Raw genomic sequence first — 27,702 nt, forward strand, 5'->3', positions numbered from 1 at the left:
TTGAAACAGAAATATTTTAGGGTAAAGCTAGATAAATGGGCCATGTCTACATCGGAAAGTCGACACAAAACAAAACATCATTTATCAGAAAACATGAACTCTTAGGTGTGATGTTACAAAGAAAATGCCTAGAGGAGATTTTTAAGAAAATATTTCCTTTGTGTCTGAGACTCTCCACTTCCTGGCACCCAAAGCATTCAGTATGTGCTCTCCTCTATTATAAATACTTTGAATCCCTGCTTGCCTCAACCCTCCAGCTCACCACCTTGTATTTTCTTTCCTCCTTCCTTCAAATACTAATGTTCCAGTTTCCCAGTGGATCCCTGGCTCCCTTCACATTCTCATCATCTGATTTACTGATCACCTCCCACATCTACCTCATTCTCAGCAAGTGGCCTCACCTCCTCATTCTGGGAAGGAAATTTGGACAGAAACCCTAGTCTCCTGTGCATGCTTTCAGTATGCTGCCTCCACCTCAGTGAGTGGCTCTTCTAACATTTTTCCTTCTGCCGACTCAGAAAAACAGGCCATCAGTCCTGCTCAGTCAGCTCCAACCACCCAGACCTCAGCCCCACTTCACCTCCCCTGCATCTTTGTTTTCCTTTACTGCCCTCAGGAGGAGCATGTTTGCTGTCTTACTTGTCTGGCTTCTTCTGTTATATCTTAAAAATAATAGTAATAAATAAAAGTTGGAAAAATAATTCTTTACTCCCAACATGTTTCTGTTCCTATTCATTCATTTTTGTAGCTATTCCTGGACACTTAGCTCTACCATCATGGCAGAGAAACTACTGCCTTGAAAATGGCTTCTCCTTCCTTTCGTTTGTGACTAGATACACTTGGGTTTACACTACAAGCATGTGCAGTCACACACACATACACACACTCAACGGCACTTGGGCAGATGTGTGTTTCACATTCTTGGTCACTCTCTTTCCATCTGTGAGTGTTGTGTTCAAATTGTCTAGTTTTCCTCACATATGGTCAGTTCTTGCCAATTTGGCTGGCTGTTCTTGCTCATGATAGCTCTTCATGTCTCCCTCTTCCCTCCACACCCCTATTACTCAGTAACTTTACTCAAGGCTAGGCTAAGTCTTCATTCCTCCCTCTGCCTTCTCGGGAAGAGTATCAATGTGCCCACCTTCAGCTTCTCCAGGGTACCTTCCACACTGGGACTGATCTCTTCTGCTCCATACAGGGCTTCTTCATTACATGGAGGGAGTCTCATCTACACATAGTCTATGCGCTATATGAGCCCAGGAACCTATTTCCTATTTGATATGCTTCCTATTCTCCAGTTATCCCACAATGATATTGAGATAGGGATAGGATGTGGCTCAGGCTGGCTGGGAAGAGAGGCTGGCAGGATCTCGGATCTACACAGCGCCAACTCCCAGGTTCCCAGGAGATGTGGGCGCCACACGGGGAAAGACTCCAGGAGGAACCTGCTGTCGTGTGTCTTTCACAGTGTCCCACCTGAGACTCCCACACCGAGGCGTGCTTTTGTTTTTGTTTTCCTCTTTTCTCTCTTGCTCAGCCCTGCAGAGCCAGTTGCTCCCTCACCCTTCACTTTTCCCATAAACCTTGCCACCTCTGTTGGCTTGTCTCATTCAGTTCCTTGTTCCAGGGGAGAAGGACCTGGAATACGTTTAGTTGGAGAGCCATTTCCAAAAGTAGCTACCTGATAACAATACTGTGTGCAGCAATAAAAATTTACTGACCACCAGTCAGGTTCTGTTAGATGGTGAGAAAACAGAGAAGCTTTCAGACCCCTCAGCACAGGGAAAGCAATGAGAAGGCCAGGCTGTGAGTGTGGTGAGTCAGCAACACAGTACTTGGTGGCAGAGAGCAGGAGGGGCAGGTTTTCAGGCACACCTAAAGATCAGCTTTATCCAAACTTCCTGCCCCCACACCTCCTCAAATCCAAGATTCTCCTGTTCCAAGTGTTCAGGGCTAACAGAAGTCTAATGTTTCTAATCCGACATGGGAATAACGCTGTCCTACCAAACCCACAACAAATGTGAAGATCAAATATGTACTGCACTTGAAAGCACTTTGTAATTTTTCATCCTTAGTTTTAAGCTTTGACTTCAGAGAATAGTTAATCTTACTTGCTAATGAATGAGGGATCCAAATCACAATATACCACACAGCTCTTTCCCCAGGCATCTGGTTCTTTTAGAACTCAAACTCCCACTGGATTTATATTCTCTTCATATTTCCTGCCTGCCATTACCTCAAACAAACAATATAGCCCTTCTTGAGCCCAAAGTCTCTGTACTGAAAGTGATTTAATTTCTAAACTCCCACTTTAAAATGACCTTCTGCTTTCAAAAACTGCACCTCCAGATGAATGTCTAGTAAATATTTCTAGCTGTGTATCCTTCCAAAGCCTCAAACCAAGTTGGTCAGGGACACACAGCACCAGGAAACTTCATTTCTGTCAATGATGTATCATCTCACAACACACACCGGTTAGGGAAAGTGATTTTTCTTTACTTTCACATCTCCAGCTTCCAGTAACTGACATTAATTTTCACACTATGTTTTAGTCTGTCATGTTTTGTATTCTTATTGCTCTCTCATCTACTGAAGAACTCACCTAGACTATTGTAATTGCACAGTGAATGCTCATCTTGCCTTTAGTTTCTACTTTCTGTCAAACAATGCAATCTTCTTCTTGGCTCCCAAATATAACTATTTTCACATCAGCCTTATATTTAAAAGCCTTCTGTAAGCATCCCTTGCTTACAAGATGAGCTCCAGCTCACTTTGCCTTCCAATTTGATGTCCCACTACTCGGCTGCATAATTCGAGTCTTAGGTAATTTCCTCTTTTATTTCATTATTTTTTGTGGTATTGGAGATTGAGCCCCAGCCTTTCACAAGGAAATATATCCTCAGCCCTTTATAAATTTTTGTATTTTGAGACAGGGTCTTGCTAAGTCATTAAGTTGCCCAGGCTTAGCTCAAACTTGTGATCCTCCTGCTTCAGCCTCCCAGTCTCCCAGTGCCGAAATTACAGTCATGTGCCACCAAGCTCAGCTTTTTCCTTTTTTTCTCCTACTTTCCTGAAAGGTCCATCTCAAGTCCAATTTTGTCCAAAAGACTTCCTAATCATTCTCCTATGGTAGCATGTGCCCAAGTTTGACAGGTGCTTGGTGGCTGAAGTCTTGCTTTGCCTCTGATGCTTTTTGTGTATGAATTCTCCTCTTCCTGTAGGTCCAATACAGTGTGCTAGACCACATTTTTCCAAAGGTATCTCTTCCACTCTCTTCCACGAGTGCCTTGCTCTGCATGTTCTACCTCTAATGCCATCTTTGTCAAACCTAAACTCTCCTTCCTTTTCTACCAGCAGCTTCTTAATGATTTTCAAGGCTAACGCTATTGCTTTTTGACACAAAGTCTGTTTCTTTGAGCTTGATTTGCTTAGAATTTCTCCCATCGCTAAAATGCTTCACAGGTGTATATCAGATTTACCAACAAACCACTATTTCATCAATCAAACAATTAACCAAACATGCACTGCATATGCCTGCACTCTGTGGAGCAGGAATTGAGAGCGCTAGCTCTTGAATGTAATCCCAATAGCTCACTTTTATACCAAACAGTATTCATCAATGGGGTCCATTTTCTCTTTGCAAACATTTCTCTTTGTTCAATCTATGCATTTGTAAGACTTTTGTACATTTATATGAAGAATATCCTACTGCAACTGAAATCCATTACCTTTGGATTATATCAATTTCTGAAATATTTTAACATGCTAACTAAGCCTATACCTAAATTTTGAGTTGTAACACTTATAATTACTTAACACTTATAATTAATTGTTACCTTTGCATTATTTTGTATATATTGTTTATAACCACCTCAAATTTCCAAGCACACATTTTTTATAAATTAAATTACAGGTTCCCAGACATTAAAATTATAAATTCCTTTTATTTTCATTAATTTGTTTTCTTATGTGTTGCCTCAGCATATCAATAACAATAGATGGAGGACAGAGGTAAAAAGCATAAGCTTTTTGGAGGAGGGACCTTATTAAGGATATTTTTATTGAAAGAGATAACTCATCAATGAAACATGGAAGAAATCTAAGTAACCAATGAGTGTTTAGTGAGGTGCCAAGGTAAAGGCTTGTGGCAAGGAAGCTGAGCGTAATTACACATGAAACTGAGCTGTGGTCCTGCTGCCATGGTCTGGCATTTTGAATAAGGACATTTAAACAATAGCAGTCAGACTTGGCTCTCCTCAGAGAGACACCCGGTAAACTGGGCCCACAACAGGAGATGCAGAAGTAGAACAGTAGTATTCTGAGGGGGACACTGCAATTGTGGGACAAGAGAGAACCCTCAGAAGAGTGAAGAGCAGATGAATGAAAAAGGTAGGGTTTTCATGAGACTCTCAGAAATGCACAGAAGAAAGTGAGTGAAGAACTCACTTCCTCCACTGCGGTTTAGATAATGCTTGTTCTGGCATGAAAGGCTGATACCGAATGCCCACATCCTACACATCTCTACCAACTCATCCTCCCACGCTCAGCCACAAGTCCACCTACCACGGCCGATGCATGGGTTCTAAACACAGCAAACGGTCAAACAGAAGGTCAAGCTCCACGGGAGTCACTGCAGAACAGTGGAACTGTGTTCAATCCCAGAAAAATATGTTGACAAACAATGTTGTAAATAAGCAAAGGTAAAGTTAAGTTTATTTCTTGTTAATATTTTGTTTTAGTACAATTACATAGAATGAGTGCATTTGCTGACATGGAAAAACAAAGGCTGATCTATTCGAATGTATAGATTATGTATTCATTAGATCTAAATAACAGGAAGACAAAAACTCTGCTCTTGTAGCACTCAATAATACAAATGCCCCGTTTTGATTAATATTTGATCAATTTTCCAGAATCATATGGATTGAAACTCTATGCTCAACCCTGTGTATTCCAAAAATATGCAACAGCTTTTGTAGCAACTCACTGATCACAAGGAAACCCAATGGTTGATGAAAGACCTGAAATTCAATCCTAACTCAAATATAAAACACCCTAAGCATTGCTTCCTTTTAGAGCAATGTTTTTATTACTACAAGTTATGCAGATACTTATGGCATCATTGATGTTTATGATTTCAATGTTAATTGTTTAATATAGCTGCTCAAATTTTAATTTTAAAAAATTTTCTCTGGGATGGTCATGAAATGGATACTCATTTCATCTAATATTTTAGTTAACATAAAGAAGCTGTATAGGGGCTAACAACTACCTGACATTTAGAATACACTAAAAGTGGTAATTCCTCAATTTCTCTAAACAATTTAATATTTTCTTGTTTCAGATTGTACTTTTGGAGTTGTGGTATTAGGAGCATCAATATTACTACAGGTATCCTTTCTGATGCTTAAAAACACTGCCTAATTTACTAGATATAGAAGGTTTACTGTGATTATTTTTATTCATTCATTAGTAATCACAATCTTTAAATTAGAATGCCAGAGTCCTTTTCTTTGTCTTTTTTTTTTCTCAGTACTGGGGACTGAACCCAGAACCTCCACACTGAGATATATCTCTGATTCCTTTTTTGTTTTTAATTTTTAATTTTGTGGCAAAGTCTCACTAAGTCGGCCAGGCTGGGCTCAAATTTGCAATCTTCCTGCCTCAGCCTCCCAGAGTGCTGGGATTACAAGTGTGGGCCACCATGCCCAGCTCCTAAAGAGTCCTTTTTGTATCCCGCAACAGTGTATTCCACAACAGTGCAATGTTTATTGCTGCAAACATGTTAGAATAGATAATTATCGTGATTAAGCCCTGGTGACTTAAAATTTAATAACATTTATTTGATAACCAGTGTTATTAGACGAATTCATACTGACACAAAACTTAATTGCAATATAATTACTTCAAGTCACTTTTATTCAACTTTACAATGTAGGAACTAATTTACATGTCATATCACCAATGAAATACCAGTACTGCTAATGACATTTTTTGCCAAATGGTAACAGGAAGGCTGTGAGCATTTTGTTGCCAAGAAAACTCTCAACTAGAAAATTCTGACATTTCTAGATTTCATAATCTCCCATAAACTATTTAACAATTCTTCCATTTCACACTTGTATATCAATCTTTTTCCCTACTTTATGTGTAGAGCCAAATTTGCAAAAGCAATTGGCTAGAATGATTCCACTTAAAGTACTTATATGAATTATGCTAACGTCTATGGAAATGGGACGTTCAGATTCTGAATGGGATCCAGGAGGTTCCTTCTGAGCTTGGAAATTGCATTCTGTAGGTTCAAATGGACAAAAAGAATAATTAAAAGGTAGCTGACTACAGACTGCAGCAAAGAGTTATTAATTCATTTACCCATTAACACAAACTCTGCGACAAACAGGAATGCCACAGAAGTGTGTGCTGTTGAGTGATTTTGCTGGTTCCACTCCCCAGAATACATGTGCAGATGACGCATGGCTTTCTGAAAAGCATCACAGAGACCACACGCGCGCAAGGGTATTCCTGTGTCCACACAAGCCAGATCCAGTGTTCAGATGAGTTACAGAGTCTACAAGAGAAGGTTCCCAGTCCAGTTCTTTTTTTGCTTAAGGGGAAATATACTTTTATATCTAAATCATACTGTGTGTGTGTGTGTGTGTGTGCATGTGTGCATATACATATATACACAGAAAGAACTGCATACATCACATGCAATTCACCAACCGCAATTTTCTGTTTAATTTCCAAGGCGCAGTCCCCATCACCATCTTCACAGAGCCCATGGAAACCATGACAGGCCCACATTGCTTTGGAGTGGCAGCTGTGGAGGTTCTAAGACTATCCTGGGCCTGCACGTTGTGCCTGATGTGCTCTGCCCAAAGGCACAGTGACTATAACTGAGCATACTTGACAGTCCGCAGGGGAGAGGTAGTGGACAGTGGAACTAAGAGTGTAGAATGAAATATTAGAGGATGTGGAGATCAAATCATCTTCAAAGAGTATTATATAAAACACAAATGTTCCTTTAAGAGGATCAGAGAGTCAAGAAATTTCTCTAAGAAAAAGTGCATGCCTTTGAGAGTCTGGGAAAAACACTACCGAAGAAAATGTACACAAGAAGGAAAATGCCATAAATAATCAAATGTCCCACCAGAAACAGGAAGGGAGAAAGGAGAGCAATGTTACTGCCAAAGAGAGACAGCCAAGGGCCACCGAGAGACAGACCTGTCACTCACACAGGAGGGTAGGCGTGCTGTGGAGACACAGGAAGCAGGATCCTGATTCCAGTCCACCATCGTGTGTGCTTCCAAGGAACTCCAGTTTGATTAAAAATTATAACCACTTAAATAGTGAGATGATTCCAAACAAAGCTACAGACAAAGCTCCTGAAATATATAAGAAGAATGGTAACCTAACTAAAAAAGGAGAAGCTAACTAGTTAAGCATGTGAACTAAGAAAAAGTACAAATCACTGTGAACACGGGAAGATTTTCATCTCACTAAACATCAGAGAAAGGTTAATTAAAACAATGATATAATACCTTTGAAATTACATCAGCAACGATTTTCAAGTTTTGTAGATAAATTATTTAAATTGATTCTATCCACAATTGGCAAGGCTACAGCAGAAAAGCGTACTCAAAACCTATGGAGGTTAATTCAACAGTATTAATTTTTTTAAGAGAGAGAAAATTTAAATGTTTGTATCTGTGATCCAGAATTCTACCCACAGGAATGCATTTATAAGAAGATTTGCAGTTGTCCACTGCAGCAGTCTTGAAATAATATGGCTATTAATAGATGACCCAAAACAGGGTACATATAGTTACATATAAGCTATATGATTAATGCATACTTATTTAAATATAATTATATAGATATATTAAAACATATGCAATGATGCACAAAAATCCTGTGGAAGGATGGAAGAGTATACACGTTTTTTTAAATTCTTATAAAAACAAATGACACAAAATTTATTAACTATTCTTAAGTGAACAGTTTCACAGTGTTGCATGTATTGACATTGCTGTGACTCAAATCTCCATAATTTTTCCATCTTGCCATTTTATATCCATTAAAAGATTCGATCTCCCAGCCCCTGGCAACTATTATTCTAATTTTCCTTGCTGTGAATTTGACTACTTTAGGTAACTCATAAAAGTGGAATCTACAGTTTTCATTGCTCTGTGACCAGATTAATTCACTGAACCAACGCACTCCAGGCCCAGCAGTACAGTAGAATACGGATTATGGTGGCATAACTGAGTGCTACTCACTCGTCTGTATGCACCATGTCTTGTTTATCTATTCTTTGGTCAAATGGACATTTTGGTTATCTCATCACTTGATGGGATAGTGCTGCTGTGGAAGTGGATGTGCAAATACACTTTCTGGGTGTTCTTTTAGTCTTTTGGGTGTTTATCCGCAAGTGGAACTGCTGGGTCACACTGGTTTACCCACGGGTAGAACCACTCATCCATGGCTACAGAGAACAGTATGCACGTGGATCAAATTCTGTATTTCAACCAAAGGAAAATGTCCTATTTTTTGTATTTGAAACCAATGAATAAGAAAGAAGCCTTGAAGATAAAATGTTTAAAACATGTTTTCTTCTTTTTTTTTTTCCTCTGGGTTCAGCCCTGCTCATCTCCTCTTGCCTCCACATTGTCAAATCACACCCAAACACGAACCATTTACCCATGGTAACAATTTAAGTTTTCCACGCTTAAATGGTCCTACACAAATACACATTACTGTATCCACACTGAGAGTTTTAAATTTTAATACATTACAGATTACTTTCAAGAAAAATTAAGGTTATCACAATCCTCATTTCCATCAGCAGTTTATAAACAAACCCACTTTTCCGCTTGTAGCCTTCGGGTATAAAGTAAATGCTCATTTTAATTTATATTTTTCTGGCAAGTTCTGAGTCTCAGGTTCTTTTTAAAATTAACTATATTTTAATTAACATATAAAATTTTACACATGTTTTTGTTATCTTTTCAGGCATTTCTATGCCCCTCCCCCTTTGGGAATTCATTTTTCTTTCTTGTCTAATGTAACTCAATGACCTTACCAGAGCTAACTTTAAAGAAAGAAGAAAAGTAAATTCCCATTCACACATTTCATTTAATAGGGGAAGAAAGATAACCCTCAAGAGATGGAACACATGTCTGATGACACAGAACTACTGCAAAAGGAAATACTATGGGCAGAAAAAAATTAAGCACTTTAAGAAATTTGAAATGCACCACTCTAGTGAACATCTATACATATATACTAAAATAATAAGAATATTTAGATTTCACAACTAAGGAAAAGAGCAGACAGAACTTAAAGTGAGTACTGTCATTTCCCAAACCTTAGTTAATAGTCTGAAAGATGAGCAGGAGAAGGAAAACATGAATGGAAAGACAAGAGTTGGCAGATACATCCACGTAACCTAACACTCAAGTGACAGCAAGGACAAAAAAACAAGGAAGTGGAAGAGACCACCCCAAAAGTAAATGTTTCACAGCAGTGGGTTTTTGTTTGTTTTCTGAGCTAAAGAAATATATATTCTATAGACACAAAGGGCTCAGACTAGTTGTATCAGAAAATATACCTCTTCATATCTAGTAAACTGATCGAGCTCTAAAAATAAACATTAAAAGTGCTATACAACTCCACAAAGTGGAAGAGAAACAGTTGCTTTAAAAAGATAACAAGCAATATACATCTTTATTTTCTAAAATTTGGGAAAATAATGAAAGTCTTTAAAAATAAAATCCACCCTCTGCAATCATGTGAAATAAGTCTTTGAATTCCCATACAATAAGTTTAGTTTATCTTCTTTTTTCAAATACAAATATACTATTTTACTCTAAAGGAATATTTCTGTGATTTCTGCAAAGGGAAAACCCAAAGGTGGTTAAAAACCAAAAGAACAGAAAGATTAGATGTTACTTTTTGTTTCTTTGACTTTTTTTCTTCCCTGGAAAAAGATGTAATTTTATACAATTTTAATAAAATAAAAAAGCAAGTAATTAGATACAACATCAACAGCTACACTTATGAGGAATAACCAATAACTAATCCGTATTTTACTTGTGAATTACTTTAGGGTTCTGGGCAACTTTGTGTAGTAACATACAGTTTAATCCTAATACAGTCACTTATTTGGGTACTAGTTGTTCTCAATCAAAAGATACAGTTTTTTAATGTTTGTTCTGATATTTTATAACAATTCATCTACTATACTAACAATATTTGTTTTTCATACAACTACAGGCAGGGAAAAATGTTAAGTGTTTATACAAACCATAAAATTAGTATAGTGGGACTATTACATCTGATGTTTCTGGAAAGTTTAGTTTATTTTCTTATGTGAAGAAAGACAACAAATAATCAGAGGCTTACATTGGATATTTCTTTACAATAATGCATCTTATGACTTCATTTAATATTCTAGGGTAATTCCTCACTTGTTAAGTATGAAATATTGTGGTCAAATGTTGAGATCTCTATTATGTTAAATTAAACTTCCCAGAACATGGAGGTGACAGACATTTTTTATCTTCTGTTTATCAAAAGTGACTTGTGGGCTGGTACAGAGGCAACAAGCAGAAGAATAGGTGTCAATTTCTAATTTTCCAGTTGTAAATTGATCCTCTATCAACTATACCAGCTCCCTTTTCAAAGAATGGAAACTTTTTCTGACAATGGTGGGCTTAGGTAGTATTTTTATCTCTCTTTCCTCTCTGTCAGAGGCAAGTCCCAGAGGAAGTAGAAAATCTGTCAAATTTCCTTGAAAATGTGCATCACCTGCCATTGGACAGGCTTAAATCTTCATTCAGAGATTTATGCTGAGATAAAATATATAAAGAATGTTCTTAATTAGAACTTGAAGAATCCACAATGTGTGCTAAATTTGAAACTATTTTATCTCAGGAAGAAGCTACTCATTAGCAACAATTTGTGATAAGACTGGGAAAAAAGAACAAGTAATTTATCTTCTAGGATTTCTTCAAAAGTTTCTTGCAAAGCAACATTAGCAGTGAACAGCATCATAATTACACAAGCTCTTCAGAGAAAGTGTTGCTATGTTGTTCATTTTTAGACGAAATTCCTCATACAGCAGATATTTGCATATTCAGTCCTTTAAACTTTTGAGAAAGGAATCTGGATTCAAAATTACTATGATCTTTTTCATTTTCTCCTTAATTAAAAAAAAACATGTAGTCACTATTTATGAATAATGATATGAGATCTGGCACTTGGCTAAAGTATTTAAGAAAAATAATATGAAAATAAGAAGATGAGCATGTTTAGTTTAAGAATGTTTCATCAGCTGGGTGTGGTGGTGCATATCTGTTAACTAAGCACTTCCGAGGCTGAGGCAGGAAGATTGCAGTGAGTTCAAGGCCAGCCTGGGCTACATAGTGAATTCAATGCCAGCCTGAACTACACAGTGAGACACTGTTTCAAAAAAAGAAAAATAGTATTTCATCAACAGAAGCAAATTTTAGTTGCCAAGGAATTAACCACAAAAATTCAAAATGTCACCTCAATAAGCCAGTTGGATATTAGGTTCCAGTTCTATGGATCTAATAGAAAAGACCATGTACATATGACTAAAGAAGCCAAACTGCCTGGGTTAGAATACCAGCTCTGCTACCTCACAGCCAAAAGACCTTTGGGAGGGTATTTTTATCTCTTGTGTCTCAGTTTTAGAATCTATAGGATGTGGATAAAAAGAGAATTTACTATAATATTTCCTTGAAGAGTAGATGTGTTAATAAGTACAAATGCTAAAATCAAAGCCTCACACACATCGTAAGCCCTATAGAGCTGCTGGACATCATGATTTTCCTTGTGAAGGTGTGCGTGTGTGTGCACGTGTGTGTGTGTACACGTGTGTGCACATTTCTTGTATTTTTCTTGACAAACTAACAAATGCTTTTTTTCTCAAATTTTGAAGATACCGCAATCTTTCAAAATAATGATTGCATTAAAAAATTCTAAACTCATCCTTTAGACTTCTTCCTTTTCCTTTTTAGAAAAATATTTCATTTTTGTGAAATATAAAAATAAAACTTAGCTGCTCAACTCCTCCAGCAAAGCTGTGGCTCATCCTCTGCATTTCAGAGAAAAGAGGAGCTGGGTGGGAGCAACAGGCAAGGGACTGACGTGACTACCCACGTCTTTATGTTTTGTTTCCTACAAACTCAATTCGTCTTGGTTAAGGGAATAGAAAAAAATGAAAAAAAAAGGTTTTATCCCAATTTAAATTCTGTAAAATATCACTGATGTCTTCCTATAGATACACTGAAGGCAGTTTTGCAAAAAACATAGAAAAGGAGATGCTGTCTAACTAATACATAATGTCATGAAAAGATGACTTGGAAACTCTTACATGCACACTGACAATGTGGCTTACACAATGACAGGCTTCCTATGAAATTTATGATTCACCTTCAGGAGCCAAATGGGAAGCTTTTGAAACAGTGGTATCAACTCTAAAGCTACCATTCTGCCATATTTTCATCCAAGGTCACTAATACAAGTTGATTTTGAAGTATTTAAATTATCCATAAGCATTTTCCTATCTGTTCATTATTAATATTTGTTTCCCATTCATCAGTATGGGTTAGTATCACCATAGCCTTTTGAGAATCCCAACCAAACACACAAAGTTGTTAACAGAACAGACTTCCACTCCCTAGAAGAAACCCTGAGGTTTGTTTTGAAAGGAATTCTTTTTCTTAATTAGCAGAAATCATCATCAGCAGGGAAAGTTACATGGGTTCAATTAAACATATAATAACTGAAAAAACAGAAGTGTCAGAACATTTTCTATAGATCTATGACTTCTGAATGATGGGCACTAGTCACCTACAGTTGTACCTGCGGTTGATGAACCTTGGAAATTTAATTGAGCATTTCCATTAACAAGCTCCAACCTCTTGCTTCCAGTAGTCCAGAAAGTTAAACAAAAGCCTAGAACATTAATTAAAACCAAACAGGTAAGATAATGAAACCAAATGACTACAAATACACCACCGTAGAGTCTGAACTATTTACATACCTTGAATGTTTCCCTTTCTTCATTTGGCCTCCTGGACACTACACTTTTAGTTTTCAAACTTTCTGACCAGTCCACAGCAATCTCTTTAATCATATGCTCTTCGCATCCTCAAAATTTTATTTTGGGATGATCTCAAAGTCATAGTTCTCAAACCTCTACACATGGGAGCCCTCTTTGCCCTCATAAAAGCATACAAGCTCATAATCTTGAATAGCTATTGATAACTTTCATATTTTATCTGCACTTGGATCTCTCTTCTGAACTTCTAACTGGGATACTAAAAGCTGCTGTTCAAGTGTTAATCACAGATTTACTATGACCCAAATCAAACTAGGAATCTCCCAGCAAAATTGTGGGTGCTATGTTCTTCCTTATCTTACTAAACAGCAACTTCATTCTTTTTTTTTTTTTTGAATATAAAACTATTTATTGACCACTGCTCACCATTATTTACAATAAAGTAAACAATATACAGTAGGATAACATTTTGACTACTACAAAGTTATTTTTCTGGCTTCTGCTGAAACAGTAACCTGAATACTGAAGATTGAGCCTACATGTAAGGAACAAGTTGGGGTCAAGAAAAACATGCAGGTCAATAATTTAGATTTTAAGTTTGTTTACTCATTTATTCTAGCAGGTCCTAAATTGTGACCACCTCTAGCCACTCAGTAGGTTTCCATGAGCCAAGTCTTAGACATCCACAAATCCTAACTTTGTGTACAGATTTCAACTTGTTGTAAGGGAATGGGTCATGAGTAGCCTTTAATGTTCCCTTAACAAGTCTTCCTTAGCTAATTCAAACAAACCAGGTTGACTAGTTACCTTATTTGGGTGGGGAAGTTGTTGGTAGTGATACAATTTTTCAGGAATTTTGCAAGCAAATTGCTATATTTTTGTAACAAAACACACAGATAATGGACCCTGGTATGGCTGCTTTGAAAATACCTACTTTAAACTGACCAATTAACCACAGAATCATCTATTTAACTTGAAAAAGTTAGGGCTTCAGGAAAACTTTCAATTTAACTGTGATTTATTTCTTAGGTTGCTCAGAATGATACCATCTCAAACAAGAGCTTATCATCCAGTTTTTGTTTTGGTAAATGTTTAACAATAAAACAAAAACCATTTACATAAGTATTTTATTTATACACACACAAACAAAAAACTCAGAATGGTCCTTAAGCATGTGAACTAAAAATGAGTTCTGTTTTTGAGTTTGACTATGGATAATTTTCCCAATATTTAGAAAAGAAGAGGAAATATATCAGGCTATTAAATGCTGTTTTCTGATAAAGGAAGAAACTACAGAAAGGTTTTTATTTTTTCAAAGTAACCAGTGCTATTGATGCAAAACAAAACCCAACAACTTTCCCAAATACTTTCAAAACCAACATATTAAACTTGATTTTCATTAGAATGCTGTTTTATTCACACTAGTAAATCAAACACCAAGACCCATTTTATATAAATATAAATATATATATATAAATGATGTAAGTTACTGAGCTTCATCTTCTGGACAAGAATGCCAAGTTAGTCTCTCTTCATAAAAAGCAATTACAATCTGAGGACATTTCATATTTGCCTCTTTTGCCAACACTAAGTCAGCCTCATTCGAATCTTTCCATTTCGTGAGAAACATCAATTCTCCACTATGGTCTGTGGCACCAATTATTCGTTCAGGATCAAGACCTCTAGCAAATCCTCTAGGTCTGTCAGCAGCATCTCTTTTTTTCTTTGATTTGCTATCATCAGATTCACTGTCAGATAAAGATTTTCTTTTTGTACCGTCTTTTTCTTTACCAGCTTTTTGAGAATTAAGAAATGCTTCGATTAATTCTGGACAATCTAAATTTTCTTCAGGTTCCCATGTATTGTCAGCATCTGTAAATCCCTTCCACTTCAGAAAATACTCCACCTTCCCATTCACTACACGATGGTCCGGTACTTTTTCTACCACAAATTCTTCAGGCTCTGCTTCCTCAACTTTTTTACTTTTTGCATTTTGTTTCTTTCCCATTTTTTGCAATGTAGTTTTATTGGAGGCCATTTTTTATTGCAGACTTCCAGAGCTATTATTCACCACCTGGGATGCTCACGTCGCAGGTCCACAGCGTCTCGGCCTGCGCCAGCAACTTCATTCTTAAGAGTTTTTCAAGCTAAAAACCTCAAGCTCATTCTTGTCTTCTTGTTGGTAGCTCTTTAACTTTCTCATTGTATGTGTGTGTGTGTGTGTGTGTGTATGGTACTGAGGATCAAACTCAGGACCTTGCACTTGCCAGGCAGGTGGCTGAACCACTGAGCTAAATCCACAGCCCTCACATTGTATGTTTAATCATTCAGAATGTTTTGTTGGTTCTTCCCTCCGAATGTAGTCAGACTCAGTCATTTCTCGGCCTCTCCACTACCTTCTCCCTGTCTTCTCAGACTCCACCTTCATTTATTCCACTATCATTTTCTCTTCCCTGCTCCCACCTTTGCCAAAGTGATTTCAACAACATGTACAGTGAATGCTGGATAATGTCACACCACTGCACAAAACCCTCCCATCACAAAATCCCCACTCCACGCAGAAAAACAGCCGAGGTCTTGGCTCATGCACATGCTGGGCTCTTCTTACCTCCCGGCCCTCCACTCTCCTCCTCCTTCCTCCTCTAACTCAGTTCCCAGGAGCCAAGCAGCCTTCCTCTCTCCTCCAATGCCCAGAGTTACCCTGCTCCATGCATTTGCATTCACTGTTCCTTCTAATGGGCACCATTTACCCCAAGGATCCACCTGGCTCGTTTTTTTCTCTTTCTGATCTTTGCTCTCAATATAGCCTCTTGATATACCCTCTTGTGAAGCTTTTCCTAGCCTCTCTATTAAAACTTGTATTCCACTCTTCCAGCAACACCTGCTTTCCTGTTTCCTTGTATTTCTCATTGGTGAGAAGTGCTATGAAGAGAATTTTTGATGGATTCATTTATTATCTGCCCTCACTCACTAAATTACGAACTCCCATAAGGTAGCTCTTTCCTACTGTGGGAAAGCCCACAGGGTGGTGCCCAGCCTACAGGAACTGTTCCATGGATATTTACTGATGAAGGCTTTTCACATCCTAGGGCTGTGGTCTGGAGCAGTCACTTCAGAAAGCTGAACTGATTTCTGATCATGGAGAACCGCAGGGCACAAGCTCATCAAGGGAAAAGAGATGAGTCACATCTGCGCACTCCCACTCTGGGCTTGCAGTGTCTCCGTCCTCCATACCTCCCAGATCCTACAGTCCTTCTGCTTGTTGCCTCTCATTTAGGGTGTGATAACAATTCCATATTTGATTGGGGTCAAGAGGCAGGAACTAGTATTTTTCAAACCTCAAGTTCTCTGATTCCAGTCCAAAGAAGACAAAAGATTTATTATTAAGAAATAATTTTCTTACCTTTAAAATGGAGACTTAAACAAATAAGAGCAAAATATCATTGAAAATATATGTATATAACTATATATGTCTATGTATATCTATCTTACTGTTAAACATAGAAAAATGTAGCAATATCACCAGCAATAAATATAGTGCAAAACAACATAGGTGCCTTTTTCTTCCTATTAAATATCAAATTTAAAATACTCTGTGCTATGATAGATGCAGAGAGCTAGCTTCTGGTGGAAGAAGAATTATTCCAGATGACTATTATACTTGATTCATAACTCTTATGACAGTGATTTCACTTATAAACAATAATAATCTGTAGTACATATAAAGATGTAAGCATGCAAATATTGAACCATCTTAAAAAATGACCTGAAACAAAAAAGTTAGGCAAATTATGGATTATCCACAGACTAAAATATGCCATAACTACAGGTAATCTTTATAGTAATTATAAAGAAAATGCTTATAATGACTTATTAAAGAAAATATCCTTATTATAATATGTCAGATATCAAAATGCTAAGCATGACTAACTCAAGGTTTTTTTTTTAAATGGAGATAGAAAAATATATAATGATTGGCAGTGACTGTTTCTGGCCTCTGGGATAAGTTTATTGTATCAAAAATAGTAATTTTTAAACTGAGCCTGGAGACACAGGCCTGTAATCCCAGCACTCAGGAGGCTGAGGCAGGAAGTTCATTTTGGGTTCCAAGCCAGCCTGGGCTACACAGTGAGTTCAAGCCCAGCCTGAACTACATACATAGTGAGACCCTGTCTCAAAAAACCAACAACAACAAAAAGTAATTTTTAAAGGTTGATTTGCTTCTCTTAGATATATTTGAAGATGCCATATTAAGCAACTGAAATGATCTACTCAATATCCAGCCTCTTATTTTCCAAAAAAATAAGTCCACATTTGACTTTGGTGACCACTAAGCACACAGGTCTTCTATAAACATTTCCCTGTTACACACTGGAGCCAATTTACCTCCTCATGCATCCAGCAGTCTTTTCTTGTGGAGCCCTCATTTAATCTTGTTAGTATTTACACAGAACAATGAGACATACACATGCGATTTAGTTCATTTAGTGAAGTCACGCAGATTGTGGGAAAACAATCTTCCTATCAACTGATATTGCTATCACTTAAAGTTAGAAAAGTAGAGATCAATTAATACAATTTCATATATTTTTATTTTCCTAGAGATCTTCAATGTTATTTGTGTTGTAAAATTTTTAAAGAATGATTTTCCAATTTTCTGTTACTCTGATAAAAGAGGAAAACAATAATTCCAGTAGTCTTTTAAATTTAAATAGGTCCATTTCATCATAAAACTGTGATAAGCTATTTCAAATCACATAGTTCTTTACTCATAATTTAAAATGTAAAGCCAAAGAATGTAATAAAATATTTTGTAACAGAATTCAGTGACTGTTGCTATGAACACCAAAAGGTATTTTCTTCAAAATTTCTCATCAAAGGGTCAGGGATTTAGCTCAGTGGTTTCACCACCTGCTGCGCAAGCGTAAGGACCCAAGTTCGATCCCCAGTACCAAAGAAAAAAAAAACTCTCATCAAAACTGAAATATTCACTCATTTTAAAACAGAAAAAAAATAGGTTTTATGAAGTTTTCCCCTAATATGTGCTTAAGCAATCTTGATTTAGTTTCTCCATGAATGAGATTCCATTTAATTCCTTAAGCACCCACTAAATAATGACCACAAACCAGGAACAGATACAGGATAGCCCTTTTCCTCATTAGAAGGCTTTTCCTTCTAATTTTGATATAGCCTAAATACTGAGCATGTTAACAAGTTCCAAAATGTATAATCAATTTAATTGGACAAATCTGTAGTTGCTAATGTATTTTAACATGGGCACAACTATGTTGGCATATTATCATAATCTTCCTGGTACTTTCCAATTTTTTTCTCAAAAAATTAATAGATGTCTCTTCTATTTCCAATTTGTAACACAGCATTTTCATGTTCTTTTTTGTATCATATATATTTATATAGCATATAATTGTAATTTAGTTTAATTCTTCTTGGCCTCTTGGTTTCAACCAAATCAACACCTTACTCTCCATTTTGGAAAAATGAAATGTCTTAGATATTCTGAACATGGATCAGACTTTCACAAACTAGGTCAGCAAATTTTCAGGTGAGCTGTGACTTAGATTCAGTTATCTATATTTTCTATTTTACTTAGCCTTCATTTTAGAATTTAACTTGATCATTCATTTACTCAACTAATACTTTTGATAACAGGTTATGCTCTATGCTAGGCATGCAACAAACAGCAGAGAGTAAGATTCGTTTTCTTCTTGGAAAAAAAGACATGAAGCAAATACCTACAGGTATGGTGAGGGTTATGAAGATAGTCACGCGCTTACAACCATGGCGTCATCTGAGAAAAGTGGGTTTGGGGAGAGGTGAAGTAGATAATGCTCCAGGCATAGAGAAAACGGCAAAGATCATGGGGCATCAAAGACCAAGGTAATTTTTCACTGACTGAACTGAGAATCAAGAGCTTGAGTATAAAATATCAAATGACATAGAGTTTCTCAGATGATGGAAATATAAAATTGATTGTGTTTAAAAATTACTTGTAATGAAAAGCTAAATGTATGCAATTAGGAGTGTCATGGTCAGTGACACAATGGGTCATGGTCTTCGTAAATTTTCTTGAACCTTCATGTCCTGTCAGGGTTCTTTCCAGTGACACTGGCTGTGTGTGATCTTACTTCACTGTGGTCTTTACGTGCTAGACATCCCGGCAGGAGCTGGGTCAGGCTTCTTTCAGTGGGAGTCCTGTCCAGAGGCCTCTTATCCTGACCTCCAACTTTCCCTTCAACAGGTTTAGTCTCTTTACCTGCACGAAACCAGGTCTGCCCCTCTTCCCCTACCACATTCCTTTCAACACTACTGAGTTAGAACTTACCATTCTTCCACATGATTTGTTAAGGCAACAGTCCAGCATGTCCTTCATTATTCCTTACTGCCCCTCGGAGACACATTAACGAGACTGCCTTTCCAATGGACTTGTCCTTGTCACCTATTTGCTCTTCTAATCATTTTCATGACCATCCCCCAGTGTTCAGGACACTTCCTAATGTTCTTACAAAATCTGTTTTGCTTCTACATCAGTGCCACCCTGGCTAGAATCTAAATACCTATACAATGTACCTACTATATTCTAAACTGAAAGGTTTTTTTCAGTACTACTTAGATGCTCTGCTGCAATGATGTATTTTGAAATGTTAGGCTTTTGGGGATTTTTATAGCTTTTTTTTATGACATGCCTGAACTTGTTTTTGTTTCTTTTCCTTTATTTTATTTTATTTTATTTTATTTTATTTTATTTATTTTGAGATGCCCAGGCTGGCCTTGAACTCTCAAGCTCAAGTAATCCTCCCTCTACAGATACCCAGGAGGCTGGGACTAGAAGAACTCAACACCATGCCTGAAGCAGTACTTGTTTTGACATGTGGAAATTCAGCTTATGCATTAAATCAAAAATACATTATAGTGGGCTGGGGATTTAGCTCAGTGGTTTCACTGCCTGCTGTGCAAGTGCAAGGACCAGAGTTCGATCCCCGGTACCAAAAAAAAAAAAAAAAATTATAGTTTATGTCACTTCATTAATTTATCATGCATATTTCTTGTTCACAAATCAAATAAAAATAATTTAAATCAAACCTTTTTTGAGAAAACATTAAAACAATATATAATTGATCTGCAGTTAAAAATAATACGAAGACTAAGGTATCTATAGGAAAACAGTCTTTCAAGAGAAAAGAATTAGATGTAATTGGCTAAATATTAATGGATTAATCTGTCATTTTGTGAAGTCTTTTTCATCTTTAGGGTAGTTGTGAAAAAAATTTGTACACTGAATTTCTTTCTTTAAAGATTTATTAAATCTGGTCCAAAACATTTGATTTCCTTATTGTTGGGCTATAGTTCTGAAAAGATCATTAGTTTCTTTTTGTTTACTCCCTAAAGAAGCTTTCCTTTCCTTTCTAAATAACTATAAATTTTTCCTTCCTTTCCAAACATAACCCTGAATGCCTATATTTGATTTTAAAACTAGTAACAATATTAGAGAGCAGCACTCTTTGTAATCCAGAGATTACTCATGCATGAACAAAAACTACATATACTTTTAAAGTCTTATTTGAACTGTTAGTTTTAATACCTTTCACCACTAATTCTATTTCCAACTGAGTTGGTGAAATTTTGGAACTCACTTTGGTTTTACCATCTTTAGCTTCCTTCTGTCCTACCCAAACTGTAAGAAGTGTGAGCCTTTCAATGGCCAAAAAGAAGTAATATGGGGAGAAAGAAAGAAATATAACTCCCAGTTTTTAATAGTGAAGAGTCAGTTGTATGTGAATTTTCTCCATGTGGATCATTTCAGCACTTATATGCCCGCATTTCCTAATTCATTCTTCCAGCTCCACATTGCCTGAGTAATCATCTATATTGGACATTTACTGCCTGTGTGTCTTAATTCCACTAAAGGTGCTAATTTTTAAAACCAAGAGGCATCATGGTGTTTAGAAAAACAAATGTTATACATCCATAAAATGATACTATTCTTAATGAATTAATTTCATTCTTCTTATGACACTTCACTGAATTCTAATGATGCTTCTATAAGTTTAAAAAACTGAAATGACTTATGTGAACCAACATGACTCTTTATGGCTAAGAATCTACTCAAAGTTTTAACATTAATTTAGTGTACATTTAACCAGATATAAAAATTTATGTATTCATTTGATTTGGGTTGGGGGGGATTTCTATGTATATGCACCAAAAATAGACGAGTGAGATGCTGGTCCCATTTTCCAACATTTCAGTATTTAACTATGGAGACAGATGAAATAAAATACAGCCTTATTTCTAAATGGCATTCGCTATTTTTTCCCCCAAGTATCCTTTGCACCTAGACTGTAAACCTCTCTACGGCACAGGCAATTTCTTATTCATCTGTATATCCCCAGAGCTGAGCAGAGCACTTCACCAGTTTATAACTTGGCACAATAGATTTTTGGCATCCAGAATTGGTATCTATACTGTAAGCATAGAGAAAAACTGTGTATTTGTAAATGGAGAATCAATAAAGCAAGAAGAAAGCCATTATCTGACTCTGCTTCCCCGGCACGGCACTGATGGTAGCTGTTCTGAAAAGTGCCACCATAATAGCGACTGTAATTGCAACAACCCCACAACAACAATTGAAATCTTGGCCCTGGTTCTGTAAATAGTATGGAAAAGAGATTCTCAGGGATTCATAGATGGCCCCAGACTGGCTCAGTGCCTTTAACTGCATGCCGAGAGCACAAAAATCCAATACAAAATGCAGAATATGGATCAACAGAAGTAAGAAATCCCCGAGGATTTGAGGTGTGTTGCCCTTTTCGCCTCTCTGAGCTTGAGCCTGATCTCCACAATCCCCATCCTGCTCCCTTCATGAGGTGATGGGCTCTACACTCTGTCCCTCTGGAGAAGAGGTCACAGGGTGCATTATTTCCTGTCATCAAGGTACTCTTAGGAAATATTAAGTCCACGGTCACACTTTTTAATGGGAGCTCGGAATTTCCTCATCACTTACCCAGGATGCTTCTGAATTGACCTCTTAATTACAAGTTATCATAAGGAACTACACAGGCAAGCTATTGCAGGAGTTCACCTTCTAGGAGCATGCCCCAGAGCAGGGCAACTGGGAAGAGGGACAGAACTCGCGTGGGATGACTAATGTCACCTTTGTAACTAAGGGTTTTTTATTTTACCTGATAATTACAAAATATTTTCAATTTGCTTGTTTTTAAAATATTTTTATTGTTGTATCTGTATCTTCTAAATTCCTTTCCTATAACAGAGTGACTTATCTAGGCTTTTTAATAGTGGAAAAGGGGAAGATATATGCACGTTTCCTTGTGACCAAAAATAGTATATGCAGAATTCCTGTTTAAGTAAGAACTTCTGTATGTACACTCCCTGACAAGGGACCACATTGGACAGCATGTTTTGCCTATTTATGTGGAGGATGACAGCACAGTTTATTGAATAGATTCCAGGAACCTGGACCTGAGCTGTCTTGCTGAACTTCGGCTCTGTCTTTCTTTGCCAACTGTGTGCCTTTAGGCAATTATTTAGCCTCTGTGTTCCTCAATTTTTCATTTGTAAAAACAAGCTAGTCCCTATGCCATAAGGATGCTGTCAGGAAACATAAAATGGACATATCCAGATCTACATTGTATATACCTATATTTATATCTGTACCTGTATCTATATCTACCCACGAGTGCATAATAGATGTATGCATGTGTATACTTTAGAAGAATGCCTGCAACATGGTGCTATAAAAATGTTTATATGCATGCATGTGTGCTTTTTTTGTAAAATAAAATATTTTGTACAGCAAATGAGACTGGAAGCTTCAGTGTCTGTAGAAAAGATTCCTTCACCGTCTCATCATTTCAGAAAGCACTTTTTTGGCTCCATATTTTTAGGCTGGGAGATGAGAGTTTCATGGTATCCATAGAGTGCTAAGAACTCACTCTGCATATATTAATCTATACACAGGAAGATGCACTGCAACCCTGTAAAATCTCGTCTGGACCTGGCGTGGAAAAGATGGCTTTGTGGGCTACCAAACATCAGTAAATACATTATCAAGCTGCAAATGAAATCAAGTGCAATTTTAAATGTCCCCCTGGTGTGCTCTGTCAATATTTTATTTTTCAAAGAACATAGCCTATTTTTCAGGAATTGTATTAATGTGTTAAACCATCAAAATGTCAATTTGAAAGAAACTTACAAGTAAAATGCCAGTCTCATAGAAGAGCCAGAAAAATCAAATCAAGTAAAATTGAATAAAAATGCCCAGATAAAATAAAAGAGAAGAAATTTATATTAGGTTCTGACAAATAAGTGCTTGATTATGTCATTTTCAGAAACTATTAAAAGTTCAACAGTAATTTTTGGTGGAGAAATTCAGATGGACTCTGGAGAATTGTTTTATGCCATCTGACTGCGATGACAATTGTTTTATCACCCAGAAATGACTTGCTGTCAGCTAGTACACTTCAGTGAATTCACACAAATAATTCTCAACATTCATTTTCTGCTTTTTTTTGTGGGATTTGGATTTGCAAGGAATGCCTATAGGACACAAAGGCTCAATGTTCTATATTAATAAAAATCTTACGAGCTACTTAAAGTTAAATGAAGAGAATCCCAGTGAAATAAAATGTAGAGTTGTAGTGATTCCCTAAAATGATAAAATGGTCATTTAACAAGTGACATTTCAAGGAATAAATGGGTTAAATTATAATGTGCCAGTACAAGTCTTTGTATATATGTGCTTTTTAAATAAACTCTACAGAAATTAATTTGAAGATGGTGTTTTAAAAACCAAGCATTCAAGAAAGAACATCCTCTTAATCATAGTTTGGTGCAATTCTTCTAATAATCATGGTATAATCTTAATTCCATTCAATGGCATATATGTCCTAATTTAAAGGATTCTTGATTTCTGCTTTTAAATTCATTTGCCAGAAGTTTCAACTGTGCCATTATGGATAACAAGTAATAGGCCTTGAAAATACCTCAATATACTTCTGCATCTTTTTTCTGTTATTAGGTAGAGTTTTAGGACCACTCCTTTTATACTTTCAACATAGTAAATCAATATTTTGAAAAAAATGAACCTAAAGAACCACTAACTATGAATCCTTCTATTACAGAACTAATGGCAAAGCTTAAAGGAAATTAGGAATAATGAATCATGAACCCAAATACTTTTAAAGACCAGAACACAGATATATAACAAGTAGACTTAAAGCAATCTAAGAAAAGCCTTTCTAATTAAAGATATTAGTATACCAAAATCTGTGTGGTGTAAATGAAAGAAATCTTCAGGGGGCTTCAACAGACTTTGTATTTCACACCTTGACTGAGTCCAAAAAGGAAACTACAGCCCTGGAGTGCGAAGTGTTCAAAGGCATACAACAGTACATTTCAGTTAGAATTCAGGTTACCTGAAATCCACCCCAGAGTTCTGACTGTTTTATAATTTCTTCCTCTAAAAACAATGTTTAGCACTGTACTCCCACAGTATGCTAACATGCATAGATGATAGCATGACGAAAAGCCACAAGTCCAGAATCTTATAAAATAGGATGTCAAACTCAGACCCCAAAATTGCACAGCTCTAAGGTCTTAATTCTGTCCTAAGTATTCTCTATCTTCTATTTTGCACATGTGGAGATGCCCAGATCCTCCAAACAAAAGATTTTACATGCTCTGTCCACTCGGTCCATCTAAATGTAATTCAGCAGCCTTAATTCCTGGGAGTCCAGATTGAGCTTGAAGACAGATGGCAACAAACCATGCAGAACATTTCTGCAATGACACAGCTCATTTGTTTTTCTCTGCATAAAAATGACCTCTATCCTCCTGTTCATAGAGTAGTGGATAACTCACCAGATCAGGAATCAGGAGACCAATCAAGATTTGGTTTTCTAACTGTGTGCACATATTGGGTACAACACTTAACATTTTTCATTCTAATCGCCTCCTCTCTAAATAGAGTATGAAGACTAGATCATCCCTAAAGTTTATTTATATATTCCTCTTCTCCTTTTAGGCACGTGTAGATACCTTTGAATGAAAAGAGAATCCTTCAGATGAAAACAAAAGGTGACAGAAATAAAACTTTCAAGCATATAATGTTTGATAGATAATTTTCACCAGAAAACAAATAGCATCCCCCTTGCACCTTTACTCTAACCCCTCACACCGGTGTCAGGAATTTAAAATATATATATATATGGCCATCAATATTACTAGCTTCCTAGTTGCCACAGGCAGAGATGTCTTTAGCAGACTTTACCTTTCTTAAATGTTCTGCAAAAATTGGCACTGTGGTTCAGTCCCCAGCCTTTTTCCATTTCAATCCTGACATCCGTGACAGCACACTCTTTGAAGGATTTGGTATTTCTCTAATTAAATTTAATTTCAGACCCCTAGCTTCTTTTCCTAGACCTTCTCCTTAAACTTCTGTCACCCAGAAGTCCCCCATTTTCACCTTGATGCACCTTTGCTCCCAATCTCAAATCCTGACATTCTACTCTAGCATCTCTTCTGAGATCAAGTCAGTCTTCTAACTTCTCCCTAAATACTGTACAGGTAACTAAAAGCCATCTTTACTCTCAAAACAATTCTGTACTCCACTCTGCACTCTCTCTGTCACTCAGGGCAAAACCATGACATTATCCCCAGGTTCTCATTTGTTTGCTCGCTTCTTACACTAAATTTGTCATCAGTTCCTCCAATCTGTACTGACAGTGTGGACTGAATACATCTCGTCTGGGTAAGACCACTTTCTGGATTTTTTCAAGATGTTGGCAAACGAACTACTACAATATGCTCTTAATTCACTTCCGTTAAGCTAGTTTTCCTTCTACTTAATCTATTATCTGAGTAATTGGCAGAATTATCATTCTAAGACAAGAATCTGATGTCATTCTCACTGCCTTAAATTTTAGGGATCTAAATTGCATGTGAAACAAAACCCTATATTCTCAATATATCCTCTAAAGTCCTTCTAAATTGAACCCATGCTGTCAACTCCCAAGGATGCTCCAACAAACCAAAGGAGAACAACTTACTCTTCATTAAACATGTGATGTACATTCCTGCTACAAAATCCCCCTTGACTATCCCAACCTCTTCCTAATCTCTGAAGCTTCTTTATGTCCCCCTAGGTGATTGATACAGCTCTGTCTCCCAACAATACAGCCACTAGGTCTGCCAAGTACAAATGTATTATGGGAACAATATTGGCTTATTAAACACTAAGACAGTCTAGAAATTCTGGAATGCATGATGGTGGTGTGAGTACCTTTGTTAAAAATCTCAGTAACTACTCTTCTGTCAGATGCACAGCCCATACCTTGCTCTAATTTATATTCCGAGTGTTTAGTAAAGTGAGCATTTACTCAATGAAGTAAGTAAAACGCTCTTGAATTTTTTCCCTCAATGACAAAAGTTAAAGGAAAAGAGGAGAATGAGCTTGGCTTTCATAAAAACTCATCAAGAAAAGTGTGAGTTTTATAAACAATTCACTTTGTCCATGCTTACGTACCAGTGCAGACAGCCAGAAAAATAACACTAAAAAAATAAAGACACACAAAATCAATAACGAGTTTTCTTACTTCAGCATGTACAAGTTTAGATTAAACTTTCATGTTTTAATTTTTCCCTTACTTCAACACAAAGTTTTGTGAGGTTTTGGTTATTGGTCTGTTTTTCCATTTTAAAAGAAGTAGTTAGTATCCCAGGAAGTAGAAAAGTTTGTTTCCATCATCAGTAAGACTTCATTAAATTAAATACTTCCTAGGACAATAAACTATTGAGATGTATAAAACTGACCTGCACTTGACCTATGTTTTGACCAGTCCCAAAAGTCAGTAAAAGTCCACTGAACTTCTAATCTAATTTCATGTTCTCCAAATTCCAATTAAACTGTTCCTCATTATGAATCTGAAATCTGTGCAGCAATGACTAAAAGAAAGCATTGTGAAGACCCTGGACTACATAATGTGATAACATGACATGTATATGAGTCTGGAAGGGATCTGGTCAGACTACTGCATGTGCTGGACCACTACACTATACGCATTGTACAAATAAATATCACCTAGATAAAAATGATCTTTCCACGGAGGCTGTTTTCTCAGTGCTTTGTATGTATTTATTTCTGTTAGAGACCCTACCATGTCATTCTAAAATGTATTTTTATTTGCTGTAACATCTAGGTCAATGATTCTCAATCAGCACTATCGAGCTGGGTATTTCTGTGATGCAGAGAACTTCCTACACCTTACACAATGGTTAATAACATCCCTGAATCTCACTAGGTGGTACTAGATATCAGTGCACACCTCTAGGATAAAACACTAAGAAATTTCCCCAAATATTGCCAAATGTCCCTGCAGTGAGGCAAAATAATCTGCAGTTGAGAATCACCGATTTTGACAGTTAGAAATGTGGCTAATATCTCTTCACTCTTACCACACAGCACAGCATCTCACATGTAGATACTGAGTAAATACTTCCTGAAAAAAACCAGTAAGAGCTACTATTTATATTATATGTTGTATTCTACCCGACCAATCCTACAAATATGTGTCAGC

The 27,702-nt window shown here is 36.7% G+C and overlaps 1 protein-coding gene and 1 pseudogene across 6 annotated transcripts in view; both read right to left on the minus strand.

Moving 5' to 3' along the window:
• The window catches only part of Adgrb3 (adhesion G protein-coupled receptor B3), a 697,560-nt gene that overhangs the window by 587,584 nt on the left and 82,274 nt on the right, over window positions 1-27,702 (minus strand). The gene's annotated exons all lie outside the window — the stretch shown is intronic.
• Window positions 14,450-18,686, minus strand: LOC147829474 (chromobox protein homolog 3 pseudogene; annotated as a pseudogene). The gene has a single exon (XR_015448831.1). The product of XR_015448831.1 is annotated as a chromobox protein homolog 3 pseudogene (transcript).

This window comes from Heterocephalus glaber, unplaced genomic scaffold (genome assembly GCF_053883595.1).
Source record: "Heterocephalus glaber isolate CG9 unplaced genomic scaffold, H.glaber_assembly_v1.0 deba00000594, whole genome shotgun sequence".
NCBI classification, from domain to species: domain Eukaryota; kingdom Metazoa; phylum Chordata; class Mammalia; order Rodentia; family Bathyergidae; genus Heterocephalus; species Heterocephalus glaber.